The sequence below is a fragment of the Nuphar pumila genome, chromosome 13, assembly GCF_984573655.1.
Source record: "Nuphar pumila chromosome 13, dmNupPumi1.hap1.1, whole genome shotgun sequence".
NCBI classification, from domain to species: domain Eukaryota; kingdom Viridiplantae; phylum Streptophyta; class Magnoliopsida; order Nymphaeales; family Nymphaeaceae; genus Nuphar; species Nuphar pumila.
Window position 1 is genome coordinate 84,571,069 of NC_143261.1, and position 21,379 is coordinate 84,592,447.

Genomic DNA, 21,379 nt, shown 5'->3' on the forward strand with positions numbered 1-21,379 from the left:
ACATGTTTATGAAATGGAGATGACACATGATTGGTTTCTCTGGTTTCATTATCACTTGAGCTATTCTGATTTGACTCATTATCACTAGTATCATCACTTTCAGTTAATAGATCAAATAGAAAAGTGTAATCTATGTTTTCGTCATTAGATTCAAGGCTTTCAAAACCACTAATATTTTCCAAAAAACTTATATTTCTGGAAACATACAATTTGTCATTTTTAACATCATAACATCGAAAACCCTTTTGGGTTTCAGAATAACCAAGAAAGGCACAAAGAATGGCCTTTGGAGAAAGTTTGTCATTTTTATCAGTAAGGACAAAACATTTACATCCAAAAACCCTTAACCTGCTATAATCAGGTTCTTTCTCGTACAATTTTTCAAATGAGGAAATCTTGTTCAATTTTTTTGATGGAAGTCTATTTATGAGATAGAATGATGTAAGAGCTGCCTCAGCGCAGAGTTTCTTTGGAATATTTTGCGAAATGAGCAAGGTTCTAGTTGTTTCAATGATATCCTATGCTTTTGTTCAGTTAACCCATTTTGTTGTGGGGTTTTTGGACAGGATTTTTGATGAAGAATACCATAACTTTCAAGATAACTCTTGAATTCGTTTGAGAGGTATTTGCCACCAGAGTCGGATCTAAGAATTTTTAAACTTCCATTGAATTGATTTAAAACCATCATATGAAAAGTTTTAAAAGTTGAAAGAACTTCATGTTTATGTTTAAGAAAATATATCCAACAAAATCTAGTGTAATTGTCCACAAAAAATTACATAGTATGAGAATCCTCCTTTAGATATCACAGGAGCCGGACCCCCATACATCAGAATGAACAATTTCAAAGGATTTTATCATAAACATGGATCTTTGAGTAAAAGGTAGACTTTTCATCTTCTCAAGAATGCATTCATTATGTAAAAAATCCTCTTTACAAAGATGTTTAATTAAAGGCAAATAAGAGATTTTAATAATGTTGGGATGTCCCAGTCTCTTATGCCATACATGAATATCTTTGTTTTGAGCAACATTATAAAATTGGTTCTTGGGAATTTGAATAAAATCAACATACCAGAGGTCTCCTCTCCTAGCGCCTTCTCCAATCAACCTCCCAGACCGGCGATCATGTATCCAACATTTGTTAGAAGAGAATTTTATATCGCAACCATGGTCTCGATGTTGTTCTCGACTTTCTGAGTACACCAGGATGTCGTTGATGAATATGATCACGAAGGTGTCCAAAAATGGCTTGAACACCCTTTTTATGAAGTCCATGAAAGTTGCGGGGGCATTGGTCAGTTCGAAAGGCATGCTCGTGAACTCATAATGCCCGTATTTGGTCCAAAAGGCCGTTTTAAGAATATCATCATTCCTAATTCTAAGTTGATGGTATTCAGACTTAAGGTCGATTTTCGAGAAAACTTTAGCCTTCTGTAACTGATCAAACAAGTCTTCGATACGCGGCAATGGGTACTTGTTTTTTATCGTGGCTTGGTTGAGCATTCGATAGTCAATGCACAATCGCCAGGTGTCGTCCTTCTTCTTCACGAATAATACTGGAGTTCCCCAAGGAGATACACTGGGGCAAATGAATCCCTGATCCAACAGCTCCTGCAATTGCTTTTTGAGCTCTTCAAGTTCAGCTGGTGCCATCTTGTATGGTGCTTTAGAGATTGGCATCGTACTTGGTAGCAATTCAATATTAAATTTTACCTCACGAGGTGGCGGAAGTCCTGATAGCTCCTTGGGAAACACATCGGGATAATCGCGAACAACATCCAGCTCATTGATGGGAATAGGCATCGGATCCGATTGGATGACACTAACCAGAAAGACAGTGCATCCCTTCTGCAAGTAGTTTTGTGCCTTCAGCGTTGAGATCATCCGACTAGCTCGCATAGGTTTGAGAATTCTGAATTCTACTCTCGAAAAGTCTGGCGGGGATAAAACGATCTTGCCATCACGGCAAATGATCTTGGCATGATACTTGTGCAACCAATCCATGCCTAGGATGACGTCAAATTCTGTCATCTCAAGCAGGATGGCACAAGCAGGCAAGTGTCGCTCTGCACAACTACGCTAGACTCTGGTATGTAAGTGGCGCAAACCGCGTTCTTCCCAATAGGGTTATACACGTTTAAAGCATTGTTAAGTGGTTTTATAATTATATGCAATTGTTCTACAAATTTTTCTGAAACAAACGAGTGTGTGGCACCACAATCAAAGAGTGAAAAAGCTGCTTGACCAACAACAAGAATGGTACCTTATATGAGATCCCCTTTGGTCAATTGCTCGACCGTGGCTGCATAAACTCGGCCTGGCTCCTTGACACCGCTTGGTTGTACCCGCTGTTGTTGCTGAGGTGGTCGAGGAGGCTGAGATACGCCGCCGGTTCGCTTGAGGTCATCTGCTGCTTTCTTGCGGCAGTCACGTATGAAGTGGCTCATCTTGCCACAATACAGACATCCGTCAGTGTCCCGCAGACAGGATTGTCCGCCATGGGGCCTCTTGCACTTGGGGCAGCTATCTCCAAAAGGTTGTCTGGGCAGTGGATGGCCCTGTTGTCGTTGGCGCTTTGCCAAAGGAAATTGCTTCTTTCCTCCTTCGGTCTTCACAGGTAATGGTGGCCACTGCCCTGGGCCGCCAGAGTGGGTCCTCTTCTGATCACCACGTGTTGCAGGTGGCTTTTTTGCCTGAGCGCTCTTTGAACGCTTCCAATCCTCATTCAGTAGGGTGGCTGCCGCTACAGCCGCAGAGAAAGTCATGGGCATGCTAGTGAGGACCCGGTGCCTGAGTCCTTCCTTCAATCCACGAATGAACTTCCCAACCCGCTTATGATCATCCTCGAACAAGTTGGGACAGTAGCGCTCCAACCGCTGAAATTTGGCGATGTACTCGCCCAGACTCAAGTTGCTTTGACACAGTGTAACGCCCCGAAATCTTAACCCAAATTTTGAGGATTTTTTTTTAATACAGCGGAAACCAGTCATACCATAGGGCTAAGCATTCCAGAACATTACAGGTAGAGCAAGACCAAAACATTCTTTTCATTTCAATATCAATGAAAATTAAGATCAGAGTTCTCACACTATCCTTGGAACAGTAAATCCAAAATCCCGATCGAAGCCTCATCCCGCAGCCGCTCCTAACTCCAATTCTTCACCTGAAAATTTATAAGAATTAGACTACAACTGTCTAAGTAGGAAATCTGTAACTTTTAATGTGATACATCATGAATCCAATATGGGTGTCAAGTATGATGTTCAGTATATACCAAAAATAAACAACGGTCTATACTATGACAATCAACAATTTATCAGAGGCTAACTGGCAGGTAACGTCAATAGCAGCATTTAAATATCTCATAACCACAGATACAAATTCAGAGGAATGCAATTATGACAATTACATAATTCAGGTAAGCATTCATGCAACATGGTGCATCTATTAGGCACAAAAGAACATTAATCAATACCATGAATCACAATTCAAGTAAAACAAGGCATTTAACATGCATTAGAAGGTAACATCACGCATCCACCAAACATATAACAATTAAAGGAACAGATAACGTATGCATGTTCTAATGCATAGCATGAATATGCATCATTTATGTGCACTGCATGAATCCTTTGTTATCTTTTATTTAAGTTTCTTTTCTTTCCATATACATGCACTATTAAATGCATACAATTTAAGTTCTTCTTTTTAATTATCGTTGCCCGCGGATACACCAAACAGGTACAATCCCTAAGGTCAAGTTAAGTTTTCAGGGTAGCTTAGCACACAATTTGTAGTTTATTACTGGGTTCCAAACTTAGCCCTCGACCGAATCACCTTCGAAACATTAGACCTCGACATCTAATGTCAGGGACACCCCACACCCACAAGTGTCACTTGGTACCAAAACAAACTCACAGTTGTGACCAACACACCACTCTCGGGTAAAGTGGCGGACTCTCCCTAAAACCGTGGCCAAGAGAAGCAACCTCAATATCGGGTTTAGGGGACAAAATTGCAGCACACGGAGTTTTTTTATCCTCACAGTCTCCCCAAGACCGGTTCTCTAAGATTTTCATACTCCAGATAAGATATCTCAGAATGTATATTACACTATGTTTTTATTCATTATCTTTTTATTAAAAGCCAATTATTGAGTTTTGTAATTCAGCATGCAAAAACAAGGCAAAAGCTCGCATCTACCCCTGCGAGAACCATCACGAGACTGCAGCTCGTGGAAACACATTGAACAATGTAATATAGAACAATTAAATCATTAATAAAATCTGCAGTTTAGTACAAAATGTGCATTTTCCCATTATCCAATAATCTAAAAAAAACTCAAAACTCATAGCCAAGACGCCAGCAGAAAGAAGGACAATCTCGAGCCATGTTGGCCATGTTGCATCGCGCCATCGGCTCCATGTGAAGTCTTACTCGTCACCTACCCATGAAATGAGTCAGTTTCATAACAAACTAGTAGGTGCACGAATAGACAGTGTAGAATAAAATAAAGCAAGACATTCATGAGATAAACAGTTTATTACATTAAAAGCAACAAGTACAATATGTAATCTACTCTGGCAGATGCAATATATGTAAAGATCTATTGTCTTGAAACAGATATAGCAACAACATTTCAAGTAGTATAAATCTCAATCATCTACAACTTATTATGAAAATGATATTATTTAAGTTTTGATATTAAGTGGCATGTGGGTACGCACAGACGCGAAACGTAAAAACAACTTAGACGGGTTTATTATTTATGGTGTTTTTCATTAACCTGGATGGTTGACTGAGTCCGCTCCTAAGGGAACGGTCAGTGACCAAGAGAGTAAATCTCCAAAGGCATTCGTGCTCTATAGATGCATCCAACTTCTGCAGAAGTACTTGGGAGTTACCACCTAGGATAATTTATGGTAATCCCAATTCCCCTAACTCCGATGACTGGGGAAGCCGAGTCTTTTGCTCGTGGGGTGGTTGTTAACAACCTGTCCATCAGAATTTTTGTACCATCCATCCTCTCCCTTGATGAACCGTGAGGGTCGAATGGGCATGACGGGGGTTTCTTAACCGTCGCCCCATTCTACATGCTCTAGTCTATTAGACCTACTCGAGCATCTTGCCTGTGAAGGCGAGTTGTCACCATTTATGTGATCTGAGCATTGTGCTATATGCATGCTTTGAGGTTGCCACAACCTCATCAACCAAACATCGTAACACTCATATGACGTACTTGTCCAAAAGTACGATCGTACCTACCTAGAGGTACGACTACGATGAGAGGAAAAACATTAATATCTTGCAATTTCTTTAGTTCATACATGACATGCATTGCTCTTTGAGCATTTGGCCTGTGGAGGCGAACATCATTATTTCATTTATTTCAACAGAGTACTCATTGCACAATTCGAGGTACTCAACGACCTCTCATACTACTTATCGTAATGTATATACCGTACCTGTCTCAAAGTCTGGTTACGATAGCAACTTGTGGGTTTCTCAAAGGATAACCCATCACAGTATTTCATAGAATCAGTAATATACTTGGTATGTTCAATCACTACAAAATAGGAATTTCTAGGCAAGTCTTGGGATCGTTGTGGATCCCATCATTTCCTCCGAGTAACCGACTCGGGGTACTGTTAGTTGCCTCTAGCAACACACAGATGAAATATTCATTTTAAAAGCAAGATTTCGTGCTCAAGAAGTCGGCCTTGTACCAGGACGATCCTCTTCTCGAGATTTTAGCGCATATACCCAATTTTGTATCTTTTCGATAAGCACAAAATATGGTACACGCACCTGTACACCCTACGAGGCTTACCTGAAGGCGGCAACAAGATCTAACATGTAATAACAAAACATCTACAGTGCAATCACAACAGTGAGCAAGTACAGAAACGCATTAATAAGAATCACTGTAGAAATGAGCTTACCCATACAGCATACATCAAGCATATAATTTTAGAAGAGTAGGAACGAGAAAACACACAACAAGTGATCACAAGTTATATTGTTTTACATGTAAGCAATAATGCAAAATAAATTATTCTATCTCAGAATCCTTTTACTTTATTTCATTCATCCAAAATCCCCGTGTGACTTTCCCCTACCTCGGGATGTTGTGTAGTTGTATGCACCTATGAGTGTAGATGATACGGGGGTCGGACCGCGGAGCACGAACGGGACCTGTTGCATAAATCTGTAAGAGTGTAAAAGCTATTATGCCATAGTTGTAAAAAAAACAAAAGGGCAGTGGTAAGGTTGCCATGTCGGCAGAAAGCATGAGCGTCAAGGGTTGAGACTCCTGTCGTACGAAATCTAATAAGTGGTAGGGGTCAAAGCCCCTGCTTACCAGGAAAGAATTAAACGGCAGGGGCCCAAGACCCCTGCCTGACAAACAGCGAACAACAAGGGCCTTTGCCCCTGCATGACAAAACAACGAACAACAGGGGCCCCGGCCCCTACCTGACAAAACAACGAACGACAGGGGCCTCGGCCCCTGCCTGACAGAGCAGCGAACGGCAGGGGCCTCAGCCCCTGCTTGACAAACACTGAATGGCAGGGGCCTCAACCCCTGCTTGACAAAACAACCAACGGTAGGGTGCTCGCCCCCTGCCTGACAAAAGCAACAAATGGCAGCCCCTGCCTGACAAAACACTGAATGGCAGGGGCATCAGCCCCTTCTTGACAAAACAATAAACGACAGGGGCCTCGACCCTTGCCTGACAAAACAAGAAATGGCAGGAGCCTCGGCCCATGTCTGACAAAACGATGAATGGCAGGGGCCTCGGCCCATGCCTGACAAAACATCGGCGAATAGGGGGGGGGGGGGGGGGGGGGAGGTGCAGCACGGGGGTCGGTGGTCCCCTACCGCCCTTCTGGTAGGCATAGAGGGAGCAGGAGGGCGCAGCAAGGAGCCGCCGACCTCCTGCAGAGCCAACAAAGAGAAAGGAGAGAGGGAGGGGAACAAGAAGATGGGGGAGGAGGAGAAGGGCGTACCTGTGAGGGGATCGGCGTCGTCGGGGCTGTCATGTGCAGGGAACGAGGGAGCTGCAGGCGTACCAGTGAGGATCAGCCACGACAACATCAAGAGTTGCGAGAAGGGAGCGTCGACGCGAGGAAGAGGAGCGTTGTTGAGCCCACACTCCCCTCCTGCGATGCTCTTAAAGTGCTCGAGGGGCGATATTCGGGGAAACCCTCAAAGGTTTCCCTTATCCAGTCGAGGGGGTGGAGCGGCATGGGCGGGGTGCGGCGCACAGGGGAGAGGGTTTTGTTTTAAATCCCTCACCCTGCCTCGGATTTTAAAACCCTAACGAGAACGAGCCTGGGTCGGGTCCAGACCCGACCCGGGTCCGATCTTTTTTTTTATGTGGGTTTTACACCCCCAACTCCCTTTGCTCTCCTCCTCTCCTCTCTGTCTTCCCTCTCTCCCTCTTAGAATGTCGGGGAGGGGCCCGACGACATCGTGGTTGCGAGCGGTGCTAATTTGCCACGAGGTGCTTGGGTGCTCGGCTTCTCAACATGTCCATCGTGCACATGGTTGTGTGCACGGCTTGTGCTTTTTTGGGTCTCTATGTTTACTTTCCCTTTGCCGCAGCGGAATCGTGTCCCTACTCGGTGCTAATGTCTTAACTGCAAGGTTTCTTGTGCATCTTGCCAGAAGGCTTGGACATGTGGTTTGGCAGGCCACACAACAACGTTCTGTTGTTGGTTCCCTTGCCGCTATGTGGGCTTTCGGATGTTCGATATGTGTTGGCTCAGGGGGGGAGTCGAAACAACTCTCCTTCCTGCACTGATATTTTCAATGTCGGAATCGACGGATGACGCTTCGCAGTTGCGCGGCCTTCGGGCCAGTGCTGCGACGTTTACGAGGGATGCTACATCAATTTTTACGAGGAATATCAATGATAAAACTTCATGTTTTATGTGGTAAAATATCAGGTAGACTTAACATGAAAGGGATAAAACTTAAAAATTATTTGCCGCACCCCCGCACCCAAGGTTTTTGAAAGTGCCGCACCCGCACCCGCACCCATGTGACATAAATGTGAAATGACAAAAATACCTTTAATGGGTATTACCTGTTACAACCATTTAAAATATATAAGCAGGAGCCTTGCTTTATTGCAATTCAGTTTATTCCATGCGTCATTGCAATAAATAAAGACACTGTTCATGATCTTAGTTGTTAGCTAGTGCTTCTTCACTTTATGACAAGCTTTTTTAGTTGCACTTCAACCAAGAAATAACATTCCGTGTTACCTCTAAAGATACCAGTTTCTTCTAATTTACCGTGAGAAGTAACAATAAGTTGTTTCTGATTTGACATTCAGTTATCTCTGATAGTATGGTTTGACATTCACTTATCTCTGATAGTATGGTTATTGGGGTTACTTATCTGCATGTTTTTTATGAAAAACAAGATTTAGAGGTGCCTGAAGCTAGTTTAGTGATCATTCTAATGTGTAAAAAAATTTTCCATCCTGCTTTTCAAGGCAATCATTTCATACCAATTCGTCGTCAAATAGTAGAATCTGTATCAATGAAGCTGCATGAAATCATTGAATAACAGAATTTCTATCAATGAAGCTGCATGACACCATATAATTGGAGATTGACCTTTCTAGAATGTCAGTTTGCCATCCTAATTCTGCTTGATAAGGGGCACTTTGTGTCTCAGACACCCCAAAGTCTTGGAATTCCTTTCCTATGGGTAATGTGTGGCTCATTTAGGAGAACGTGAATTTTCAAACTTTTATGTTGAATTTGTTGAGGGAAATTCTATCCCACATAGCATGTTCTAAAACCACAATTTTTTTTTATTTTCCTGAATCACCTACCAAAGTTTCAACATTTGGAGGTGGTAAGTTTTATATGAAAATTAGAATTTTCATATGGAAAGCATTGGAGGTACGGCTGGAAAGATTGTACAAGTGCGAAAAAATGTCAGAAAAAATTCTCCTCGCATTGAGAAAGTTTCCCCCATGGATGGCTGAGAAAATTGTACAAGTTCTGAAAATTGTTGGCATGAAAAAATTTCACTCTTTTTGAATATCATAGGAGATTCTATTTTTTCACATTTATTCATTTCTTTTCCTACTCCCAGACATGCCAGTGCTTTAGCGGTCAAACTAAAGTCCCATTCTAGCTTTGCTTTTCTCAGTACTAGCTGCTCCTTGGTCTAATGCAATTTCCAACCATCTTGTATTGTTTCTATGTTAAGTCTCCATAAACAATCCTAAGGGCTGCTGTGGCTTCTGGAACCCTCCATGTTCGACATCTTCTGCTTCAATAATCAAACTTACTTCTATGAGAGGCCCAAGTATGGTGTATCGTTGTTGCTATTGGTTTTAGTTCAATCGGTATATTTCTTGTTTGTCAAATGATGCGTGGATTTGTGAATTTCAAATGAATTCCAGTTAAATTCCTGCTCAATTGCATGCAAGTTTAGACCTGTTTAGAAGCTAATTGGACTTGCACTGATGGGATCTAGTTACTGAGTGATGTCTGAATGTATATCCAATTATATAGGATTTGGTGATATCTGCATCCTTATCTGTCACATGGGTGCGGGTGCGGGGGTGTGGCAAAAATATAATATATATATATATATATATATATATATATATATATATATATATATATATATATATATATATATATATATAAAGTCCAAAAGTTGGACATAAATGACCCTGGGTGCGTTGACTGCACCCAGGGTCAGGTTGACCGCATCGGGTGCGGGTGCGACGTGGGTGTGGCACCTAGTTGGAGAGTCCCTGTGACAGATCTGAATCAATCTAAATAGTTGACACCTTATACAGGGCTGCAACTGCATTGACTTTCTCGGTGTTTCTCATGGAGATTACTGAATGTGGATTTTATTTATGTCTGATCCCTTTAAATCATAATCATGAATTGCAAAGTAAAGTCTTTTTTATTGTAAAAAATATTCTGTTCCTTTTTTGCCTGATCGCACAGAAACGGTTGATGGTTTTGGCATTTAGATTCTTTCTTTGGTTGAATCACTCAAAGAAACTGCAGGCCCTTCCGTACAATTTTTTTGGCATATATGGTGATCATGCGTTTTGTTGATTTGGGAACTTGCAGTTTCATGCCTTTTATCTGCATTCATACGATGTAAAATTACCATTTCCATTCTAACGCTTTTCATGTGAACAGGTTTGGATCAAACATGACATGCTATCATCCATGTGCAACATGGATGCTGTACAGTCGATTCTCACCATGGGTTTTGGTAAAGATTTGACAAAAGCAACTTTCTTATCCAATCCTCTAGGCCCATTTTGATCCACTGACTGTGAAGGCTGGAATTGAATTGAAAATTATGCCAAGTTGCCTCCCAGCTGAGCTGCACTGGAGGCCAAAGTTGTTTGCCAGTTGTAAAATTGTTCCTCAACCATTTATCTATAATATGCGTGTGTTGTATCTTTCTACTGCCTTTGTTCATACCATTTTTCATCAGGTGCAATGAGGAACTTGTCTGATTTTCTAAGCATGAAGAACCTTTGTTGCTTTGCAATTTTAATTTAATCAGGTGGGTTAACACATAAGTCGCTATACGTGTAGGGAAAACATTGCAGGAACCTATGTTGAATGAGCAAATGCTCACTGAATGTGACGTTGTGATTGCTCACATTAACTTGGTTTCAATCATGGAGTTCCGAATGGTTTCAACGCAAACCGAGAAAAATAAGTTTTGTAACTACGAGCTTCATGCAATGGCACTATGAAGGTGTTCTCGTGATGAGTCCTTTCGCATCAGAGCCTTTCACATCAGAGAGAACCTGCTGCATGACAGGGCTTCACGGCCATGCCTTCCAGCATATGATGGAATCAGACTTCTAGTCCTTATTGTTGTTTTAGGCCAGAAACTATAGGTTCTTTCAAGTAAATTAGGTGGCGACTTAAAAAAGCAAGGACAAATCAAATCGATCTATGGGGTGATATCTTGAGCAAGCATTGGGGTGAACCACCTTATAATGATACTTTTCGTTAGATGTACATTCGAGCCACGGTGAATGGTGTTTCAAGCCCTACTGCTAGTGCTACTACAAGCCCTAAAGCTCCTTCAGTGGGTCTGCAATTAGCATTCTACAGCAAAATTCACCTAGCCAAAAACACCAAGTATTGTATTGTACTACCATCGAGGTGGTAAGCAGGGTCCTGTGCCAAGCTGAAGGCCCAGGTTCGAATCCCTCCCCCACATGGGGCTTAGAGATATCTGCCTAACCCCAGCTTGCCTTTAAAAAAACGTATTGTATCGTACTCTAGCATTTCTTACCCCTGATCATAAAAAAAAATCATCAACAATGAGTCTGGTCATTATGCATAACCTGCAACTTGGGGAAGGAGCCAAGTTGGTCATATTAAACAACAAAAATAGTCTCCAAGGATTTTCCTTTCAAGCATATATGCCGTTATTTTACAATCTGATATTGCAAATTATCTGGGGTTCCTGCAACACCCATGAACCCTTTGATATGTAGTTCAATATACAAGCCAGCTCTTTCCACAAGGATAACATAGACATTACATAACATGAAAAGTAGTGCCTTGGATCTCCAGGACCAAGTCTGCCCTTTTTATGGAAAGGTCAAACTAATCCAAACAAAAAGTAGTGCCTTGGATCTCAAGAGCCAAATTGGTGCATTTGGCATGGCAACATAGTTTTCTGTCGTTGTCAACAACGACTTCGAAAGGAATGTGTGAAGTGGTTGGCCATTTGGGTTTATAAGAAATTGTATGTGTTGCCTGTGTCTATGAAGATAAAATTGGTGGTGCATTTGAGAGTCCCTTGAACCTTCATGGTTCGGGGCATTTTCACTTCAGCATGCGCATCAAAAGATGCCTCCATGACTTCCTCTTGTGGATCATCCTCATTCTTTTCTTCCTTCTTCTCCACACTTTCGTTCTTACTATAAGTTACATAATACATATTCATGGTCTTATATTTGTGACTGAGGCGTCATATTTCATCAGAATGATAACATAGCCCATTTTTTCGTCATTCGACCACTGCACCATTTGGCAACTTTTTTACATAAAATTTTAGGGCCTGATTGGAATTTGGTAACTGGGATGGCATTTATGCATTTGGTGTTCTTGAGGTAAAATCTTGGTCAAACTACCTTGGTGGTCCTGTTTGGAATCTGGTAGCTGACGTTTATGCATTTGGGATGGGAAGTGAGGCCCTTTCTCCTTTGTATTTACACTAAAAAATGGATTTGGCATCTGCTGCTTCTTCAAATGCATAAACGTACATGATTCCATCCCAACTACCAGATTCCAAACATGGCCTTACTTTTTTAGAACCATAAAAGAATGATTTGGAACCATCTCCGTTGGTGGCTGCATTGGACCCACCTGGTCCACTCTTAAAGGAAGAATGCATTACGAGTGAATTGGCTTTCGGACTGAATCCGATCCAAATATTTTTTTTAGACTGATATTGCAACTTTTCTTCATGTTGATAGCACTCTATGATGCTGGTAGGACGACTGACCTGCACTTCGATTTGTAGCTCATAGCGAAGGCCGATCATGAATGTTCCTATTAAGTCCTCTTGTGGCCAATCTCATACCAAGTTGCTGAGTTGTTCGAACTCAGATTGGTACTCCATCATGCTTATCATTTTGACGGATTTTTTGAGAGAGGCACATTTAGGTTGATGGCCTAAAACGCAACACTAGGACACATGAAAATGCATCCTAGCTAGGGACTCCTAGGTTTGTTTCGAACCAATTGTACCAACACACCACATCTTCCTCTAAATGTATGAAAGCAATTGATACTTTCTCTATTTCCAAGGTTTGCATGACCCAAAAGTATTGTTTCCCTTGAAGATTCAGTTAGTAGGATCCTTAACATCGAATGAGGAAAATTTTAACCTTGGGTGCTATCAAACCATACCATGCTTTGATCCCAAATGATAATGGTAGCAACTCAGGGGTTATAAAAGGCGTGAGAGAGGGAGAGAGGCTAGGGAGGTGTGAGAGAGAGATAGGTTGAGAATGTGTGGGGGGGAGAGTGAGGTTAAGAGGGCATGAGAGAGAGAGAGAGTTTTAGAAAGGAGGGAAAATGACTACTTTGAAAAGAATCCAAGAGAGCCAACCTCTTTTATAAGGAAAGAACCAATCCTACCAAAATGATCAATAGGCCAAATTGAGATATCTCAATTATATTAAGAATCATAATAGAATGTCTTACACTATCTTAAGAGGATCCCTAAGAGTTGTTTCCTCATGCATGAAGACAACAATGGCCCTAGGGTGGCATTCATCTTGGTAAAATGATCACAATGCCCCTTGTGAGGTGCTTATTAAGAAAGAAGAACTTTCTTGCCCTTGAGATTTTAAATAATCCACTTGAAGCCCTTATTGACCCTAAAAGACCTTTATATCCCTTTCAGTAACTCCTAATACCCCCATACACCCACTTGGATCATCATATCCATAAATTTTTAATGAGGGATATATTCAAACCTGCCCCAAACAAAAAAAAAGACAATAAAAATAAAGAAATCACGAGGATGGCTCCAAGCTGCTATCATTTATTGGTTTACTATTGCGTGCATATATCATAAATTCATAAGTTACTAATATATATCATAGTTTAGGTATTAAATTATCAATTATTTTTGCCTAAGCAAATATTCTTGTAATTTATGGTAACTTAATTTATTTTTTCTATGGTTCATATAGTGTAGACTTTCTTCTAGAATATAAAACCCTATTTAATATATGAGATGTGGTGAGTAGTGCTTTCTCTCATAAATTATAAGCACTCAAATTAATAATTAATGTTTTTATCATTTCTTTTAAATTTCTTTTTTTTAACTACATCATTTTGTTGGGTATAGGTGTTGTCCTTTGGTGTATTATTTCATAATCATAAGAAAATTCAATAAATTCATCATATGCATAATTTTCTCCAATATCACTCTTAATATAAATAACTTTCGTTTAAAATATTTTTTATCTTATTATTAAAAATTATGGTTTTGCTAAGTGCTTCATTCATTCTCTTTTACAAATGCATACATGTGCATATAGAATAATCATCTACAAAGTTAATAAAACTAATTTCTATCTTAGTGAGATGGTCTACTCTTAAAATCTTATAATATCATTATAAAACTATACATAGAAGCAATGTTGTCAGTATCACTATCGGGTATCGGCCCTGAATCGTTGGGCTGCTGATTCAGCTGTATCAGCCAATACTGATACTCAGCTGAATCGTTCTGTTCTGTATCGGCACAAAAATAATAAAAAAATTTATTATGTGTCAATCATTACGTGACACATGTTAAAATCATTAAAATAATTTGAAATTAATATTAAATAAATATTTTTTGGTCTTTTTTTACATTGATTAAAAATTAGCCGAATCGGCCGTGCAACATATTGAAAATCTTGGGATACAGGCCGGTGCACCGATACTGATAACATTGCATAGAAGGTATACTATTTTTAGTAGATTTAAGAAAATGTTATCTATCAAATTTGGATTTAATTCATATTTAACATTTCTCATGCTTACTACTAACATTATTAGGCAACAAATTCATTAAATTTTCTAGGGAACCATAATTTATATATATGTCCTAATTCATCATGTCATAAACTTTCATGCATTGTATAAGCTAAATAATTATTTTTATTTATAATATTAAGCTTTAAAATTATGTTGGTGGCATACTTATCCATAAATATCTCACTATTAGAAAATATAAATTAGTTGGATACAAATACATGTTTGAAGCATTTTTATTCAACAAATGCTCTGAGTGCGTCATTCTCATTTTTCAAGGTGCGCATGTTTTAGAAAGTGATATGCAAATCGAAACTCTCTTTCCAACTACTTTACTAAAGACAGATTTCATAAATGCGTTAGAGCCATCCTCCACTAGTTCATATATGTAAGGGAAATGTACGTATAGGCACCTAACTTGTCAAAATTACTTTTAACCGAATGTTTTTTAAAAACTTTTCAAATAGGTGCTTATATTTTTAACAAATTGCTTACATTACTGCCTTAAGTTACTTTTCTATTATTTCACTATGGTTGACTATTTAAAATAACACTAGACATTAATTTCTTTTCTTTAAATTACTGAATGTCACTTTTTATAGTTGAAATATATTTAAGGCTAAATAAGTAAGATTAACAAGAAGAAGTGACATAGGCAGTCATCCAAGTAGTTTTTTGGAAAGACACGTCTAGTTTAAAAGTTTTAAAACATAGGTGGTTAAACATAATTTTGCCATAAGTTAAGAGCATACATGTCATATATGTTATTGGATACATGCTTAGTGGATCTAGAATATACCTGCCATTTATGCTCGTCTCCTATAATATTTATTTTGGAGATCGTGATGGCAAACTTCTCTTTTATGGTTTGCATTTCATCATTCTTATGATGACTGCATTGTGTAGCAAAATGCTTATTTTTCTCCATATTTATATTAAAGTAAACTCTCCGAGAATTTCTTGAACTCAAGGTTTTTCTTAGATTGATTGAAATTTTCGAGACTAGCATGCTTAAGTTTAAATTGTCTCTCTGTATTATTTTTTATTACATGTACTTCATAGTTTGTTCCACCACATTTTTTCCTTATCATAAAGACTAGTTTTTTCTTCAATTCTTATGTGTTGGAATAATTCCCTTAAAAACGTAATCATTGACATGGTATGGACTAACACTACAACAAAGCAGTAGATTAGCGACGACCACATTCCGTCGCTAATCCGTCGCTAATCCGTCGCTAACATGGTTAGCGACGGATTAGCGACAACGAGGCGACAGTATGCTTACGTCGCGAATATTTCGACGCTAACTGGCGACGGAATTATTTTGTCGCCAGGTCCGTCGCTAATTGCGACGGAATAACGAGCGCTATATTTCGTCGCCAATCCGTCGGTACTCAACGTCGACCACCGCTTGGCGACGGCTTTACTTCCGTCGCTATGCCGTCGCTATATTAATATGAATAGCGACGGATGGTTCCGGCGCTAATCCGTCGCAAACACGAAAAAAAATTAAAAAATTTTTATTTGAAAATTATTTACCGAGAACTGTACAATTTTTATTTCCTGTAAATAAAAAACAAACCACACAAAAAAATTCATATAACAAGAATCTACAACAATTAATCGTTCCACCTTAAAATTAAGAAGTTTAATTATTTACAATTCAACAATTACAATTAAGAAAAATAAAAAAACAGAACTTCTTCAACACAGTCCTCTAATCATCGCCAAGATTTTGTGCGTCTTCTTGTTCATTGTCTTTATCTGTCCCTTCAGCTCCACTACCCTGATTATCGCTAGCAGCCTACACAAGAAAAGAACAGTCAGTATTGATAAACAAAATATAATGAAATAAATTACACACTATATGTGATTCTATCATGTGCTCATGTGTGATCTAAGGCAATAAAAAAACTCTATATGTGATTCTATCATGCTCATATGTGCTCTAAGGCAGTCAAAAAATTGAATATGTGATTATAGCATGTTCATATGTGTTCTAAGGCATCTAAAAAAACTCTATATGTGATTCTACCATGCTCAAATGTGCTTTATGGCAGGCAAAAAACTATATATGTGATATGATCATGCTCGTATGTGTGCTAAGGCAGTAAAAAAATTGAATATGTGAATATAGCATGCTCATATGTGCTCTAAGGCAGGCAAAGCCAAAAAATTTATATGTGATTCTATCATAAATGATATATAACATGTTCATATATGTTCTAAGGCAGTCAAAAAACTCTATATGTTATTATAGCATGCTCATATGTGTGCTAAGGCAGTCAAAAAACTGAATATGTGATTATAATATGCTCATATGTGTTCTTAGGCAGTCAAAAAACTGAATATGTGATTATAGCATGCTCATATGTGTTATAATGCAGTCAAAAAAACTTTATATGTGATTCTATCATGCTCATATGTGCTCTAAGGCAGACAAAAAGTTATATATATGTGTGATTCTATCATGCTCATATGTGTGCTAAGGCAGTAAAAAAATTGAATATGTGAATATAGCATGCTCATATGTGCTCTAAGGCAGGCAAAGCCAAAAATTTTATATGTGATTCTATCATAAATGATATATAACATGTTCATATGTGTTCTAAGGCAGTCAAAAAATTGAATATGTGATTATAGCATGTTCATATGTGTTCTAAGGCATCTAAAAAAACTCTATATGTGATTCTACCATGCTCAGATGTGCTTTAAGGCAGACAAAAAACTATATATGTGATTCGATCATGCTCGTATGTGTGCTAAGGCAGACAAAAAATTGAATATGTGAATATAGCATGCTCATATGTGCTCTAAGGCAGTCAAAAAACTGAATATGTGATTATACCTGAGAGGGACCTGGAATCGAAGATCCCCTATCCTGAACAGCGGCCTTGATCTCATTTCGGAGAAAGGGGGCGACGGTGTATTGAAAGTAGTTATTCAGTGATTCATTAATGATCTCGCGTACATCATCACCAGAAAGAATAGTCGGCTGCTTAGAGCTTATGTCGGCGCAAGAAGTCGGTGAGTCGTAACTGGAAGAACCAATAACTGGTGAAGTGTTCATATTACTCCCAAACCCGAACATGCGACCTTTTTTTGGTTCACCTGCTGCAGTCACCCATGCTGTAGGATCAAATGATGGATGCTGAGTAGCGTCTTCGCCATATCGCTCTACCATCTGTTGCTCATATGCCTCCTACAAAATAATGTTTAAAGTATTCATTAATAATTAATGATAACATTATGATAACTTGCATATATATTGCAATGATTATTAATAGAATTAATACATACCATTGTCGTTCTCGCCTTCTCTGATACGAAGACTCTTGTGGTCTTCCGTTTATGTGTTTCTACAAACACATCCTTATATGGTACACTGCCTCCTTTTTCTGCTTCCTGCGAAGTTAAATGACAAAAGATTTAGTACACAAGTTTGCAACAATACTTATAAAATTAATATTATATATTGATGAGTTACCATTTTCTTTAGGTGGCTCCCAAATGTCTTAGATCCACCTGTGTGTAGATGGGCTTCGAGCATCTTCGATCGATTTTGTGAAGCCTTCGCAGAGCGATTTTTAAAAGCATCTCCCGCCCACTTATCGCACATTTCATCCCAGTAATCTCTCCTGATAGTAATAGGACCATGGCCCTTCCACAGTAATGGATCATCTACTACGCCAGATGCTTTTTTTGCTACAGTCTTCATAGTGTGCAGCATGTATGCAAATCGATTGGCAGCCACCTTCTGCCACACCTTCCTTGCATCATTTTCTTCCACCGTAGTTGCGAAGCGATTCGAAGCCTACAAATATTTTCAGAAAGTTAGTAGACATTGCTTAAATAAATTAAATATGAAACACATTAACTATGAGGAACAACTGTATACCATGAATGAGGACCACAATCTGTCTAACACCTCCTTTGGGTACTCTTTCCATTGAGCAACTGGTCCTGGTAGATGTTGAAGAAGTGAATTCCTAATCTCCTAGCTGCATCGTTTGGTGATTCTTCATCTACAGCAGTTCTTACATCACTAGAACTCATAGCAGAACCCAGTTATATTCCTGCAGCATCAAATATCAAATTCGTATATGGATTATCGTGCACCACATTCACCCGTGCATCAAAATCGTTTCTAAATTCTTCTTCATGAAACGTCCAGTTCTGATAATCACTCACAAAACCCTTCCTGTATAGGTGATGTCTAACGCCATGAGGTTCTACAAATAGATTATTCTTACAAATCTTGCAGGGACACCTAATCCGACCTGTGGGATCTACTGTACTGACACTCGCCCTTGCAAATTCAATAAAACTGTCAACACCATTCATATATTCATGCGATAACTCATTGTCCACTATCCTACGGTACATCCATTCACGGTTTGCAGTCATTCTGTCGTATGATGTTACGAATAGTATCCTAACGAATTAAGAAAAAAATAATCAGAATGCTACGATAAAGAAAATATCAAATTTATCATGCAATATACTATGTCAAACAATAACAAGAATTTTGATGCATGCATTGATAACTTAATATTTTCATGTGCAAACTATTAATGACACGATACAATCATTTGAAGCATGCTTTTATTATAAAATTTCATATGGAAGTCAAAATCAAATTGAAAGTAACTACATGCAAGCATGGATACAATTACATCAAACATTGCAATACATCATAATCATTCATATCAAACAAATGGCAAGCATGTACCTGCAGCAAACACACTTCAAGATCTCACTAACTACTACCATGCTTAGCATGGACTCCGTACTCCAAAAATAAGAACACTTCCATATTCCTACATTAAAATCATGCTCAGCATGATCTCCGAACTCCAACAAAGCAGTCCTAGATATCAACAACTAAGTGAGTGTGTGAACAATAAAGTGTTGCATTCAATAAATTAAATAACATGTGATACGTTTGCATCACTTACTCACCACGGGTATTTACCCGATTTGCATTGTTTTTGTCATTTACTTACCACAGGTGGCCGAGCACGAGTTGGTTCCGTTGAAAAATCTGCACAAAAAAATGCAATTTTAAAAAAAACTCGCCACAAAAAAAAAGGCAGTTGTTCCGGCAAGGGGTCGACTCCCCTGCTGTTCCGGTAGAGGGTCGACTCCCCTGCCTGTTCTGTCATGGGGTTAACCCCCTGCCAGAAAGGCAGGGGGTCGACCCCCCATGCCGGAAACGCAAGGGTTAAACCCCTGTGTTTCCGGCACGGAAGAGGGTTAAACCCCCCGCCTTTATGGCAGGGGGTTTAACCCTTGCTGGAAACGCAGGGGTTAAACTACCTGTGTTTCAGGCAGGGGGTCGACCCCCCTGCCGGAAACGCAGGGGGTTAAACCCCCTGCCGTGCCGTCATCCCTTTACGGCAACGGCACGGCAGGGGGTCGACCCCCCTGCCGGAAACGCAGAGAGTTAAACTCCCTGCGTTTCCGGCAGGGAAGGGGGTTAAACCCCCTGCCGTAAAGGCACGGGGGGTCGACCCCTTGCCGGAAAGGCAGGGGGTTTAACCCCCTGCCGGAAAGCACGGCAGGGGGTTTAACCCCCTGCCGGAAAGCACGGCAGGGGGTCAACCCCCGTGCCTTTACGGCAGGGGGTTTAACCCCCTGCGTTTCCGGCAGGAAGGGTACCCTCCATGCCTTTCCGGCAGGGGGTCAACCCCCCATGCCGGAAAGCACGGCAGGGGGTTAAACCCCCTGCCTTTCCGGCAGGGAAGGGGCGTACAGCGTGAAGAAGAAGAAGAAGAAGAAGAAGAAGAAGAAGAAGAAGAAGAAGATGCAAGTGATTACATGCGCGTCGCCGGGCGGTGGCGGAAGGTTGACGGGGAGCGGCAGCTGGCGAGTGCCGGCTGGTGAGCGGTGGACGGGGAGCGGCGGCTGGCGAGCGGCGGCGGCCGGACGGTGGCGAGAGCCGACGGGCGGCGGGAGGGAGCAATACAGCGAAACAGGGAAAAGAGAAAGAGGGATGGGATTAGGGATTTACGCGACATTTAGCGACGACTTAGCGACAGAATGTTTCCGTCGCTAAGCCGTCGCTAAACCAAAATACCAAAAAAGCGACGGAATATATTCTGTCGCTACGCCGTCGCTAATTAGCGACGGATTAACGACGACAGAGTTCCCTCTCTAAATCCATCGCTAAAATGGTGTTCTTGTAATAAAAAGTAGCGACAAAAAATACAGTCGCTAATCCGTCGCTAAGTAGCGACAGATTAGCGATAAAAGTTGTTTCCTCGCTAATCCGTCGCGAATTAGCGACAGATTCTATCTCTAGCTAATCTGTTGCTAATTAGCGACGAAAAAAATCCGTCGCTAATTTCCGTCGCTAATTAACAATTTTCTTGTAGTGTAAGGGTATGGGAATTGGTAGAGGGAGAGTAGTGGGTCTGGTCCAAGAGATGGACCCGGTTGAGAGAGAGAGAGAGAGGTCCAAGGGTGGGTGGTGTGAGGTTTAAAAAGAAAGGGTGAGAGTTGTAAGGGCTCGCCCACTAGTGGGACCCGGTTGTTGTTGAGGAGAGAGGGGGAGGATCAGGTGCAATGTGATTGCACACTTTAGTGTGCTGCTGCACCCAATCACCTACCATCTTTGGACTCAGCCAAAATGGCGTGTCCTTGTGATATAGGTGTGTGAGAGAGAGAGAGAGAGCCAAAATGGCGTGTCCTTGTGATATAGGTGGGTGCGAGAGAGAGCCAAAATGGCGTGTCCTTGTGATATAGGTGAGAGAGAGAGCGAGCGAGCCAGAGAGAGTTTTAGTTGAAGGGGATCTGGCCTCCAAGACAT

General features: G+C 40.4%; 1 protein-coding gene across 5 annotated transcripts in view; it reads left to right on the forward strand.

Annotated features, from left to right (window-relative positions):
* LOC149818947 (SKP1-like protein 21) overlaps nt 1–10,469 on the forward strand; it is a 79,105-nt gene extending 68,636 nt beyond the window's left edge. For all 5 annotated transcript variants that reach the window (XM_089984083.1, XM_089984084.1, XM_089984086.1 and 2 more), the window contains exon 10: nt 10,195–10,469. The gene's annotated coding sequence lies outside the window, so the exon portion shown is untranslated. The remainder of the gene's footprint in view (nt 1–10,194) is intronic.
* Nucleotides 10,470–21,379: the final 10,910 nt, after the last annotated feature.